The following is a 12,605-nucleotide window of genomic DNA, read 5'->3' on the forward strand; positions in this document are numbered from 1 at the left end:
CTAGGTATGCAGTGGCATCCCACAAATCAAATCTATTTTTCTATCGCCCATCCACGGCAGTTTCACAGGATTATGCCCACTTTTCATTGGCTCGCCAGTTTCATTAAAAATGTGACGTAATGGGTAACTTTTTACAAGCCCCCATGTGTTCTGTTTCTAAGGGCTCCATGGCAGTATTTTTATTTATTTATTTGTTTATTTTGTTTAATGCAAATGCACAATTTCTCTATGACTTAATTCTTACAGAATCTCAGTTGATAAGGCATTGTGTCAGGGGTTTGATTCCCATACTGATAAAAAAAAGTATAGCTTGAATACACCGGAAGTCACTTTGAATAAAAGTGTATACCGAATGCATATTTTTAACCAAAAAGGTATAAAGTAATATATCAGCAAAATAAAGTTATGTTCTGTCCCTTCACAACAAAAATGATCTCATTTTCCATAATTAAGCTGCATGATTATTATAGGTAAAAAAAAATGTGTCTAAAACAAGCTTTTGCTCTATATCTCATCCCTTCACTGATCACTGGTAATTAGTTATAAAACTGGTTTACCAACTGGTTCTACCATTTCGGCTCATAATTGTTGTTGGGCCCTAAGAGTTGACTTGCTTGCCTTTACATCTTACCAGTAATTTGTGTCTCTTAAACTATGTTCTTTTTCCTCAGAAGAGTCAGGTCCTGCTCTTTTGTTTCTCTCTCTATTTCTCTCCCTCCCTTCTCTCGCTGGGTGTGCCTGCTTGCAGGGTTGAGAGGGCAAGTGCTGACCAGCCCTCTTTCTCTGCCTGTTACTAGGTCACGGAGCACCACCCCCCCACCTGCGTACCTATTTCTCCAGCACCTTCCCATTCACTGCCACCAGGGAGAGGGTAATTTAAGCCCTACTTGATATATCCAATTCATCACTGTCCCACAGACCCGCTTCAAAATTAAAGTCTGATCTACAAAGTTAAAGCAGTTTGAGATAAAAATTGGCATAGGTCAGAGAAGGAGGGAGCAGACAAAGCACATGGTGCTTTTTCATACCTTTTGATTTATGCTTTAGAACAGAGGCGTGGAAAAATTAAAACATTACCCAGGTGTTAACCCGAGGTGCAGTCATTAGAGGCAAAACTCTAAAAACAACCGAAGATTATGTTAGAAAATTGTGTTGTCATTAAATGGGTTTGGTGTTATCTACAACTAGGCCAATGTATTCGTTTTCACATCGAGTTCACATGCTCATCCAGTTTTATTAGAAATAATGGTAAACATTTGGTTTGCCATCCTTGAAGGAGCTCGATCCCAAGACGCTGTTGTAAAATTGGATAAAATGAGGCAAATTACAATAGAGGAGGAGTTTGGGTGGAGAAGGCAGTTTGGAAGAACTGTCACTGTAGGCAGGTAGGCGGCTGCATATCTAGATTTACATTATGACTGATAAAACAGAATGATCAGGCCCCTCCCGAAATTACGTGTAGCACTATATTCATTCACTATATTCAATTACACAGAAATCAGATACATTTAGTTAGTATAGTTCAATATGGTTTCCAGATTTGACTGAATGCGACGTTACACGTTTGTTTTTGTTCTTAAAAGTATTATCTTCAAATGATCCTTTTTTGAAAAAGACAGTGATTGACACGTCTGAGTGAGATAAAGATTCGCAGCAAGTATTCGATGAAGGAGCAGATGTGGCTGGAGAGGTTGATTACGAGTGAATGTTTGTCTTTGATGTAGTGGTGAAAGAATGACCAAGTAAAAGAAAACAACTTTGGGTTTAATGGGCTCGTGGAACTCTCTCTGATTGGACGGAATGACGTAAAGCAGGCATGAGTCAGTCGTGATTGAAGGAACATGTGAGTGTGTGAGGGACACGGAACGTTGGGGGGGCAGAGGAAAGAGGTGGGTGGAGGTACTACAGTATCAGCTCACAAGAAAGAGTGATCGTTAGTGTGTGAGAGTGCACATGATGTGTGTGGGAGAGGAAGTGAGTCTGACGCGCACACACGCAGACATAAGAACTTAGGTGAGAGCGTATATAAAAGCATGCCCGTGTGTGCAAAATGGTGCATTTTCATTCATTTGAGTGTGTGCGTGCATGTGTGTGTCTGTATGTTATTGCCTTGCATCTCTGTGTGCGGGACCTGATCCACAGCACTGTATGGTAAACAGGAACATTTTCCCTGGAAGGAGGAATTTCCCCCAGCAGCCCCCTATAGCAGTAATGGTGGTGGTAATGAGCTGCAGCTGTCAGAGCTCTTTCCGCCTCTCGTCCCTGATTCATGTTCCTGCCGCACAACATCTACAACTGGAACAAATGTTTACCCCAATGAAAACCAGACAAACACGACCGGCCCGGCTCATAGCTCCTAACGGAATAACTAATAGCCCTGGCCCTGTTTTAACGCTAGTAATGATACGAGTGGGCTCTGAAATGCAGACTTGCGAGGTCAACAGCGCTGACCGTCAAGTGGCGCTGTTCTTAAATAAGATTCAGATTTTGGATAACCTGGAAAAAAAAAATATATTTTTTTTTTACAGTTTATTTAAGTGTAGTAGGAGATTTCGGGTTATGAAATGTCAAATAGTGTAGAATACAATGCAACCGTGCACTTTGCATAAAATCGAGGCACTCTAATCAAGGCATGTGTGTTTTATTGAGCAGATGGAGCTTGACTCATTCTGGCTTCCTGACTGGGTTTACTCCCAATATTCGGCTCCCATGAGGTTGATATTACTAGAGAGCACAATCTATATCCATTGGAATGAGCATCATGACTCAGAGATCAGCACGAGTCACTGATTGTGACTGAGCTGGAGTGGGATAATCTGAAATGTGTTTTCATAACTTTTTATAACTCGCTGTCATTACACTGGTGTTTAAATGTAGCTGCTGCCTTTTTGTATTCTGTTCGCATTTTTTCCCCTTGACATTCTTACGTGCTTTTTTATTGTCAATTTTTCCCTTCTTTTGGTTCATTATAAAGAATTGAACGCATTCGTTCATGCAGAGAGACAGACAGCCGCAGAGTATGTTTGTGTTGTTACCCCATGCGGCCATTAATGCTACGGCCGTTTGCCAGCAGCGACATTAATCCATTAATCACACTTTTTTTCTTTTGTGCAGGTCTGCTTTATTAATTAGGTGTGATGTAACGCTGATACGACCTCTCTCTGTCACACTTCTTTCCTCATTACACATACAAAACTCCCACCACCCACCTGTCAAAAGACCACACCCTGGAAATTATAAGACTTTAAATGACAACTGGAACAGAGGTGTGCTGAAGGAGAAAGGGGAAATGAGAGATTATAGAACAACAAAAATGTTTACAAGCAAGGTTGAGTTAGGATGCTTTCATAATACAGTCCATGGAGAGAAGGACTGAGATAGATCAAACAGGCCCAGACCAGCTGAGAGTGGTAGCATGTGCAGCACAACCGGTCTGAAAGATCAACCTTTCTTCCCCTCTTTCTGGTGTCTTGTCAAGCATGTGAGAGCCACTTCACTATGCTTGTGTTTATCTTGCACTGACATTCTGTGCTCCATCTAGTTTCCAGCCCTCCTAAGCAGAAGCTTCACCTCTAAACACACACTTGGAATGACAAGCTTAATGACGAGAGGGAGATAAAAAATAAATATATTTAGAAACCAGGGGCGTTTCTCAGGAGGCAAGGAAGGCAGTTTCTCCTCCCCCAAAAATTGACTGTATGAAATTAAAACAAAGCAAACATTATGAAATCATTTTAATGCTGTCTAACAGCCCCACCAGGGGATAAAGTTTCAGTGGGAGGCAGCATCCCTTCTTAGTTAGTAGTATCAAGTAATTATTGCGGTTATCAGTTTTATTTTTTTAAATATTACAAAAAAACCAATAAAAATGCATGATAGAACTATGTGACATACTTAATAGTATGTTAATAGACCAAAATTTTATAAAATATAAAAATAAATAAAATTATAATAAATATAGTGTTTGTTGTTCGTGGATAATTTAACAACAATGGTGTTCCATATGACCTTAACCCCAAAACCTTGTGAAACCTTGTTTATTGAACTAAAAAAAGAACTCTTTTATCTTAGTTAGTGTTATAGAAAGTTATGTACTTGTGGTAATGTGGTCAGACACCACATTTCTTTCTCAGAGTTGATGCCGCAAAAGATCCACCTCAAAAAATCCAATAATCACATCACAGCTAAACCGACATGACACATGGTTTTTGAAAATAAATCTGTTGTCATTTTGTTGACCCCTTGGTGACTTAGTTTATAGAGAGAGAGACGTGAATGCACCGAAAGGCTTGCCGTTACAGCCCAATGATTAGCATTCCCGTGGCTAAACACAAAGGCTAGAAGAAGTGACACTTGAGAACTGGCTACTGTATGATTCCTGCCAGCGTAAATCAACACTCCTCACATCCACATATTCTCCTTACGTCCCTCTAATGGGTTATGCAGGGCATGTTCAAAATACACAAGTAATGAACCTACAGGAGATGAGTTTGATTTAAGAGGCAAGTGTAATAAAAGCATTATGTGATTGCAGCACTTATCATTTAATTAAAATAAATATTCTTAAAAAGAAGAAATGTTATTTATAGTACTTTCTTTGTCTGGTAAGTTCTATTTTTGCTATACAAAGCATGCAAATAATAACGGGTGTACGAGCGTTTGTGTGCATGTGTGTGTTCTGTGAGGGGTTTCCCTTTGAAATAGGATCTGATGTGGAAAGACAGAGCTGCTAGACGGTTTTGACTAGAAGGGATACAGCTACCTCCACTGGGCATGCGCACTTCAATACCGCATAATTTTTGTCACGCTGAAAACAGTTGATTCATATTTTTTCATTATTTTAAGGTTAGGTTTAGGGTTTGGGTAGATGTAGGCGTTAACTAATGTAATTTATTGTAATTACTGTATATTGCGAGATTTTGCACCACTTCCGGCCGTAGCTGTATCCGTTCTAGCAACAACCTTGCTAGACTGCCCTCTGTATGGCAGGATTTAGGAAGTGATGCATTTTGCACCCGATCAAAGATACTCTGGTGCGGGGGGATCAAAGAACTGAAAACAAAGTTTATGTCAAATGTATGGCATACACAATTTAGCAGGCAAATGTACAAAGTATGTTAAATAAAATAAATACTCATTACGGAGAAGAAGCACTGTAGCCCGTGGACGCAGACAGGAAGAACACATTAAATTGACACATTAGTTGTACGTAAAATGTGTAATCTTCATGTGGACACATTCAAACAATTCAAAACCATGAACGCAATGGTAATATATGAAAATAGGTACACTGTTTATGTAATGACTTAATGAAATGAAGCCTGCTGGCTTTTCTGGGCGTACTGCGGCCTGTGTTCAGCTATACTTTAGTGCTGTGTTTGCTAGCCAAGTGTCATGCAAAGTGTCTGCAAAATGGTTTGATCTGAGCAAATTAATGTTGGACATAAAAGTCTAGCTTTCTCTTGGGCAGAGGCCAGGCTTTTCAGAGAGAAAGGGGAGAAGCACTTAGTTGTAAAAGCGAGTTGCGCTTTACATTTTGATTAGGTCGTTTTTCATGACTGAAAAAAAAACAGAAAAGCTTGTGATTTCAGGGGTTAATGTGAGGTATTTCTCTGCAGTGCTGAAAGTTGAACATTTTTCTTTTCCTTCTCAAAAATGTATTTCGGCATCCTTTTGGCAACATTTGGAATACTCTTCATGTGTTGTGTGACATGCTATCATATACTTTATCAAGAACTATTTTAAATAGCATTTTGCTATTTTTTATTATTAATGTGGCTTTTATGAGCTCATATTAAGAGACTACTTGGAATTTTTGTACTTTAAAAATGTTATTTGTCACAATGCAGGGCCATTCAAAATGAACTAAAGGCAAAGTGAAAGCCATTACTTTGATAAATCTACTCTGAATAATACTGACACACTAAATGTTTTAAGCCCAAAGGTGAATGTGAAAAGCATGAGCTCATCTTTGCATTCCTGCATTTAAACACATTTTCTTAATTTTTTTCAAACCCACATACTTTACAGATTGACAGGCGTACACACAAGCTGTAATTTTATATACATCTCTAAAACAAGCAAAAAAACAAGACAACCCTTGAATGGTTCATAATACTCTATAATTATAATGCTTTGCCCATCAGTCAGTGAGTAAAAATAAAGGCCTCCATCATGATGTCAGTCTCCGCTCAGACTTGGATCATGATCCACGAGCAGTCGGCTCCATGGTAACCAGTATTAAGTGGACACTATAATCATATCATTAACTCAGCTTTGTGACCTCTTTGTCTCTATTTTTAAAATCAGGTGAGAAGGTAACAGAGCTCCACACACCTCTCAGCAGAGCAATTTTACACCACTGCACATCATTGGAGAACCAGTGGGAGGTGACTTAATGCCTTTACTGTCAAAACAGACAGATAGAGGGGGAGATTTTATATGTTTTTATATCATACGATTAGCAGACGTGCAGCCTGCTGTGTCTTGACAATATACAGTACATTGTAATAGGGATATTTATTTTCTGCTTTGTTTCTTTAATTGTGTTTCTTAATAAATAATACAGATTTCTGTATTTTTAGGAACAGTTCACCCAAAAATGAAAATGTTGTCTTCATTTACTCACCCTCAGGTTGTTCCAGATCTATACATTTCATTGTTCTGATGAACACAGAGAAAGATATTGGAAGAATGATTGTAACCAAACAGTTCTTGGCCACCATTGACTACCATAGTAGGGAAAATTTCTGTTGAACACAAAAGAAGATATTTTGAAGGATGTAGGAAAGCAAACAGTTCTGGGGCACTTTTGACTATTTTTCCTACTATAGTAGTCAATGGTGGCCAAGAACTGTTTGGTTACAAGCATTCTTTCAAATAACTTTCTCTGTATTTATCAGAACAAAGACATTTATACAGATTTGGAGGGTGAAATTTCGAGACTGTCCATTTAAAGGAGTAGTTCACTTCAAAATTTGCTCCCATTGACCTACATAGTACTTTTTATTCCTACTATGGTAAGTCAATAGGGGCTCATTTTGAAGCGAACTACTCCTTTAATAACACTGCACTGAAAAAAAAAATCTGGAAATGTCTTCTTCAGTCAAACATTTTAACGTTACAGAATCAATTAAAGCCAAACAAATAGTGTTTGAATGTCAGATCAAGTAGACATAAGTAATAAATGCATGAGACAGATTTTTACAGCATAGGAATCAAAATACAAATTTGCTTTAAATTCTTTTTCTTTTTTTTCAGACGAGTGGGCTCCCTGAGGAATGAGATGGAAAACACTGTATGTAATCTTGGATTTAGGTCAGTGCCAAAGCGCATCACATTCACACTCAGTTCACATTCATTTAGTCACTCCCATAAACAGATGGTTCTTCCACCTATGGCAAAGACAAGAATCAATCTAATCACCCATATACCCCAAAAGCTCATGCAAATACCATGCTCACCAAGACATGAAGAGAAATTACACACGAGAAGGACCATATGCGCAAATGCGACCACGTGCAGACGTGACAAGAGCACGCAAGCTGCTGATGCGCGTAGAAGGGTGTCTGCCGCCGTTAATATCATTCTCTCTACTAAGTGAACGTTTCAGTCACCTTTCATTTCCCTCTCCTCATCGTCATCGCTCTCACTCACCTTTTTACTCTTTCACACACAAGCAGACACATCACCACCATCGTCTTCATCATCCCTCACACATTACCATAGCTGGACACACACAGACACATATCCAGAAATGGAGAGATGACAAGGAAGAGGGGAGAACACAGGAAGCACATTAGTTATCGGTCTCTGTCGTTCTCCCCCTTTCACATCCCATCAGCGCAACACTCTTCCATCTGTTCCTAACTCTTCTTCACCTCTAACAGTCTAACAGCCCTGCTGCACTTTACTGCGGCGGCCTACCTGACTAAACGACACTTCACACTACACAACCAGATGACCAGCTGAAATATTTACAGAGCTGCGGAATGGAAGAAAGTAAGAATTGATGGAATAGAAGGGAAAGGATTGCGGAAAATAGGACATTGTATATTGGCCTACATTTTGCCACAGTTGTGAGAGTGACTGACACGTATACATGATGAGGGCAAAAGAATGATTAATGTTTTATTAAAAAAATTCATCACAACAAAAAAGCCATGTACAAAACTCGAAATGCCCATCATCATGGAGTATGATACGTTGTGACATTTTTGCATGTGACAATAATTTAACACAGTCCAAGATTTATAAAAGACAAACATGGGAACAAGTTAAAGACACATAACACAAACCCCACTGACTTCCAAACCCAAAATGTTAGAATTTTCCTCTGCTGTATTTTTTAAAAATATTTATATGTATATTTATACCTTGTTTGTTCATTTTTAGTTTTGTAATGCAGGAGGAAATATCAGAAGGGCGTGCGTGCGTGTGTGTGTGTTTGTGTGTGTGTGCGTGTGTACTGGTTTAGCTATATTTGTGAGGGCCAAATGTCCTCAGTACCACAGTGAAATACGTGTGAACCCACTTGTGAGGACATTTTACTGGTCCTCACTAAATAAAAGGGCTCATAATTCGCTCAAATAGTGTTTTTCTTTAAATGTAATAGAGTGCACATGTTTCTGTGATTATTAGGTTAAGGGTTAGGGATAGGGGATAGAATATATCATAAGCCTGATATAAAATCAATGGAAGTCTATGTAATGTCCTCACTAGTATAGTCAAACAAACCTGTGTGCGTGTGTAGGTGCGTGTGTGTGCATGAACACGCGTATTTTGAAACCTATATAATTTCACAGAAGTTTATGCACTTCCTGTTCATACTTAATATTTATTGACAGACAGGAAGTGAAATACCCTACATGCACACTGTGCATTCCTCTTTAAGCCAATTTAAGTCTATAAAACACAATTATTATTATAATGATCATACATTTCTTATCAACAAACCTCTCATTATATGAAAAGCCACGGTTGTTTGTCCCACTAGACTCTCCATACACACAGGCCTTGAGGGGGCTTACACAGAAGCTCTTCAGGGGGTTGTTAGCTGTGAGCTTAGCCACCACAAGAGCTCCAGCACACGCACTAATTATTTTCATAGTCAGCCGGGTGTGCAGAGCTGGCCTGTGAGTTGTGTAAATGCTTATTTAAGCTGTGTAACTGACATCCATATGGTTTTTATCACCACGAAGAAACGTTTGAACTGGTTATGTTTTCCTGCGGCCAAAGCTCTGACCTGTCTGTCAAAAACATTCATATGTGTTGCCTTTCTTGGAAATTCTACTCCATAATGTTCTGGATCAGTGTGTGTGTGTTTTCTTCTTTTTCTTTTACTAAGTCACTGTTGTACTCAAAAAGTGTTAATAAAAACTAAATCAGATTTGGCATTTCTGGTGGAGTGTCTTTTTTCATTTTGGAATGATCGAAAATGTTTATAAATTAATGTTTTCCATTACAAGATATTGCGTAATCCATTACGGTAATTCTATAAGTGAGGATCAGCCGTTCTGAAGTTGTGACCTTTGCTTTTTTTGATCAAACATCCTTTGTTATTAAAAACACATTTAAGTCAGCATTAATAAATGATAACACAGATATTCAGAGGGCTTGTACGAGAAACAATTTTCACTGTTGTCCACAATCCCCGAACTACATGTAAACTGTAGCAGATGCGTGATAAAGCCAGTCTCACACACACGCACACATTTGCGCAGCTATCTTTATGAGGACATACATTGACGCAATGCAATCTCTAGCCATCAGAACTACATGCCTGACCATAACCCTTACCCTAAACCTAATTATAACCTAAACCCTCAAACAGCCCTTTAAAGGGGTCTCTAGAAGTGAGGACCGGCCAAAATGTCCTCACTTTACTCTCATTGTCCTCACACCGCTGGTCTACAACTCAAACCGGTCCTCACAAATATAGATGTACAAGTACACACACACACACACACACACACAGGCACAGTGTATGAGAAGTGTGGCATTTAGCAATTGCCTTGCAATCCTGTGAGGTAACCTATGAATCATAGCACTTCCTTTGGAGCCTTTAATGCTTCCTGTGTCTGATACACTGACTGCAGAATGCTGAAACTCTGGCCCAATTAGAATTCTGTTCATGCAAAACATTAAAGCCACAACCCCACAATACAGCTTAACCACAGGCATTGTAAGCGACAATTGTTTAGGAAATGTAATTCTGTGTAAAAACGTCCAAATGTCTCTCTGTACAGTAGTTGTACGGGCAGTATTACTTTAAATAAACACTGCAATTCCAGCATGGGTTTGTGAATAAATAGAACAAAAGGCAAAGAAGCGGATTTCCTCTGCTGATTGCAGCCAGATGTTAGCCAGGGTCTGCTGCTGCTTAACTGGCTATTAAGAGGGAAATTCAATAAATAGAGCCGCCATAGGACCTATAGTGTAATGTGTTATAATGCAGGCAGAGAGCTTTATATGCTCTCCTTTTTCACACAAGCGGTTAAAAATAAATGGATAAACACATATATTTTATTTGAGAAAATTTAGGATTTTTGTATATTTAAAGACGTGTATCAGCAGGCATGTCAGGGATAGTCAATACAATTAAATGAAGAGTGGGGTCAAATATGCTGCTATATCAATTCAATAAATGTAAATTTCCAAAACACTGAAATGACACCCCACCTCATTTTCTTGCCAATTATGTCATTATCTTTATTTATGAATGTGTCAGCACAATACGTTGACTGTATACATACTGTAGCTGTAAATATAGTCCTTAATTAAGCAGAATATGTCCTTGTATATTGTAATTCCATTAAATCCAGGTTCTTCTATGTCGTGTGTCTTCACACGCACATGCACACATACAATAGATACAAAGATGTTATAGTGTCCCCAGTGGGTTTATTATGGATCTGTTTGCTTTGGTGAGTACGTCAATTGCTTTCAGCGTCCGGGTCTACTCTCTCAGATTCAGACCCAAGTGTAATTAAGTAAACTATGCTAGTGTTAGGAACATAACACTTGAATCAATAAAAATAACTCATATGACCCTATTCTGTAACATTGCAGGAGAGAGAGAGAATCTAAGTAATCAAACAGATGATCCTACAGACAGTAAAACACTTGTGATTTTATCTTCTTTCTATTCTCTCACCCCACTGTGTGTGTGACACAGATGATCAAACCGTCATACGGATAACTCCAGTATGAAGGGGGAGAGAGAGGCAGAAAGGTCAGATATACTGAGTGAAACGGATAAAGGCTAATGATTATCTCAACCTTTATCTAATCAATAATCATTTATCCAACAATATTACCGCCAGCTACTGCCCATTCTCTATTATCCCAGCGCAGACGCCAGTGGCTGTATTGTCTCAGTCTGTCAGCTTTATGGCCTGGGTGAATGGTAGGTGAACATCAAGGCTGTGATACTCTCTGTGTGTCGGGCGGTTCGCTGGTATGTCTGTGCGGTACTCGATTGCCTATACTGAACTATATCGACTATATCTAATATGCAGGGTTCAAACGACTCCATTTGTGAAAAAAATGCAAATCTTTTATTTTAAACAGTTTTCAGTGGAAGTTATCAGCATAACCGTTTAAGTGAACAGGATTCATTTGAAAAATAATATGAATTTCAGAATTTTGATGTATGACAGCAAGCACTCGAGCTGACATTTTTTATATACCTGATCAATATAAATATATACATAATTTAAAAATATTATCACACTATTTAAGAACTATAAATATAAAACTGTTCACGAAATGAACCATATAATCACAGAAACGACAAACCCGCAAGTACCTCACCCCTCTCCCAAATGTCTCCGTCTGCCACTGATGCCATCATAACCTCTCTCTTTATTGCTTTTAATGACTCCCTCTTAACTTTCATTAATTCTTTATCGATTTCTCTGGACGGCCGTTGAATTCATTTCCAATTACTAAGGATTAGAAGAATAGACACATGTGCATGTTTGCATCTGCCGTGCGAGAGCGCAAACTGGTGTGTAAGCACATATGTTTGAGAAGAGAGGGAAATGTGTTGACAAACATGTTTTTGAGATCAATTTTAGCAGCATTTTAATGCAGATTTTTCTTTTTTCATAAAATAAAAATCTCTCGTGGAATCACAAAAAACACCCAAGCACACACACACACTCACACACTCAGAGTCTACACACGAGAGTGTTGTGAATCTGACAGAAGGAAATTGCAGGAAAGGTCAGTGTGAGCTAATGGCTAGGGTACCTTACATGAAATAAGTCCAGACCCTTTTGACAGCTCCTTCAGTGTCACAGGCTTTAACTACTGCTTCTGACGTGATCGGAAAACCAGCTTATGTTTTGTGCGTCTGAGAGCGTGTGAGTGTATGAGAGTGCTGTCGAGCACTGACCCACATTGCCATCTCATTTACACACACTTCAACATCCAAAACATTTTGTTGCAAACCCAGAAATCAAGTACCATCCAGAGCAACACTTTAGCTCCATTTACAGCATTCAAGATCAGACTATACGACGATCTGAAATTGCCAATGGGTATTAATTAGGGTTATTATTCACTTTGATGTCTGTGACAGATATTGACTAGCCTAACTA

At 38.8% G+C, this 12,605-nt stretch overlaps 1 long non-coding RNA gene across 2 annotated transcripts in view; it reads left to right on the forward strand.

Moving 5' to 3' along the window:
* LOC130553608 (uncharacterized) overlaps positions 1–12,605 on the forward strand; it is a 28,213-nt gene that overhangs the window by 4,626 nt on the left and 10,982 nt on the right. For both annotated transcript variants that reach the window (XR_008962878.1, XR_008962879.1), the window contains exon 2: positions 7,261–7,317. This is a non-coding gene — a long non-coding RNA (uncharacterized LOC130553608). The remainder of the gene's footprint in view (positions 1–7,260; positions 7,318–12,605) is intronic.

This window comes from Triplophysa rosa, linkage group LG1 (assembly GCF_024868665.1).
Source record: "Triplophysa rosa linkage group LG1, Trosa_1v2, whole genome shotgun sequence".
Taxonomy (NCBI): Eukaryota; Metazoa; Chordata; class Actinopteri; order Cypriniformes; family Nemacheilidae; genus Triplophysa; species Triplophysa rosa.